Consider the following 2,476-nt stretch of genomic DNA (forward strand, 5'->3'; position numbering starts at 1 on the left):
TCACACACACACACACACACACACACACACACACACACACACACCGTCAAGAAATGACCCTCTCCTCGTGATGTATTCAAAGACCTGTCTCCAACACCACAAAGTCATCCAAAATGGCAGCTTTCCTTCCCCGTACCCTCTCCCTCAAACCACAGACAACTCGTCCTTCCATCAACACACACTGACACAGACAACCCGTCCTTCCATCAACCCACACTGACACAGACAACTCGTCCTTCCATCAACACACACTGACACAGACAACTCGTCCTTCCATCAACACACACTGACACAGACAACCCGTCCTTCCATCAACCCACACTGACACAGACAACTCGTCCTTCCATCAACACACACTGACACAGACAACTCGTCCTTCCATCAACACACACTGACACAGACAACCCGTCCTTACATCGTGGTACATGTTTCTTATATATCTCAACCCACACTGACAAAACAACCACTCGGCCTAACCTCATAGCCTATCGCTCTTGTCTCAATCGGTTTTTTCCCCTAATCTATTTGTCTCATCTACTCCCCACAGAGGAAAACAGTCCTTGCTTCATTTACTCACCTCGTCTACTCCCTCATCTCCTCCCTCATCTACTCCCCACAGAGGAAAACAGTCCTTGCTTCATCTACTCACCTCATCTACTCCATCACCTACTCCCCACAGAGGAAAACAATCCCTGCCTCATCTACTCCATCATTTACTCCCTCATCTACTCCATCATCTACTCCATCTTCTACTCCCCACAGAGGATAACAATACCTGCTTCATCTACTCCATCATCTACTCCCTCATCTACTCCATCATCTACTCCCCACAGAGGAAAACAATCCCTGTTTCACCTACTCCCTCATCTACTCCCTCATCTACTCCATCATCTACTCCATCATCTACTCCCCACAGAGGAAAACAATCCCTGTTTCATCTACTCCCTCATCTACTCCCTCATCTACTCCATCATCTACTCCATCATCTACTCCCCACAGAGGAAAACAATCCCTGCTTCATCTACTCACCTCGTCTGCTCCCCACAAAGAAGATGTCGGAGGAGAAGCGGTACAGCTATGACACAGGGATCATCCCTCACTTCGGTCCTGTGGACTACGTCATGTTTTCCCTCACTCTCCTCATCTCCTGTGGGATAGGCGTGTTCTACGCCATCTGGGACCGGAAGAAGAACACCACGAAGGACTTCCTGTTGGGAGGTCAGAACATGAACCCTTTCCCCGTGGCCTTCTCGCTGACCGTGACCTTCATGTCGGCCATGACCTTGCTGGGGAACCCGGCGGAAGTGTACAACTACCACACCATGTGGTGGTGGCTGTGTGTGGGGATGGTCATCGCCATGTGGATGGTAGCCTCGCTCTTCATCCCTTTCTTCTACAACCTGGGCAACGACAGCGTCTTTGAGGTAACGGCAACTAGCCACGGCTGGCCGAATGTACGAGGCACACAGCTAAAGACCCAACGTGACATATATATATGTCATTGCTGTTTGTTCAGCCGTGGTATCGGATGTATATATTTAACATTATATGCTCCAGAAATTTTTGGTCTAAATTCAGATTCTAAGAGTTGAAAAGAAGCAAGAAAAGATACATAAATGTAAGTGCCATTTAAAAGAATTAAATGATAAAAGAATTTTTCTTCCTTCTGAAAAAAACAACCAATAATTACTTTCTAGGCTAAAAACGCTTGAACCGAGCTGACTAAAGATGTTTTATTGTGGTTGGTTTTGTGTTGGTGGTAGAGGTGGTCTAGTGGTTAGGTTACTGGTCTCGTAACCGTGAGGTCTCAGTCTCGTGTGTTCGAGGCTCAGACTGGACTGACGTTGAGTCCCCAGGAGAGACGCTTGCCAGGACGCGCGAGTGTTCCTCACTTCACCCAGGTGGGAGTGGGTACCTGGCCACAGACAGCGAGAGATCTTGTCAGTATGTTCATGTTTTTGCGCTTGTATTATAAACGCCTGCACTGTGTGCTTGCCAGGAAGTTGAGATTGTTTCAGAATGTTATCAGGTCTGCTGGGTGGATAATCTAGAATCTAGGTTGTAAAGCGCATAGAGCTTGCTGTTGAACGGGACTTTGCGCAATACAAATGCTAGATATTGTATAATATATTTCTCTCAGAGATCCAGGAGAGGCTTCCTCAAACCACACAGATTTCCGGACTATCTCTGTGTAGCGTCTGTCTGCATACCTCACTTTTTCCAGCAGTCATAGGCCGTTATTCAGTCAATATATTTTAATCAGAAATAACCAGTTTTCATGTTTCAAAGTATGCATGTCGTTGTTGCCCGTGTTTCCAAGTTTGAGCGAGGTTATGGTTCTTGGTAAGAGTGGTTCTTGGTAAGAGTGGCACAGAACCGCTTTTTCCATCCAGTCTCCTCGAGAGAAGGTGAGCTCAGTGAGTTAGACCGTGGCCCTCGTGTTCCACGCAGGACACGATTAGACTCCCCCCCCCCC

The sequence above is a fragment of the Aplysia californica genome, unplaced genomic scaffold, assembly GCF_000002075.1.
Source record: "Aplysia californica isolate F4 #8 unplaced genomic scaffold, AplCal3.0 scaffold00680, whole genome shotgun sequence".
NCBI classification, from domain to species: Eukaryota; Metazoa; Mollusca; class Gastropoda; order Aplysiida; family Aplysiidae; genus Aplysia; species Aplysia californica.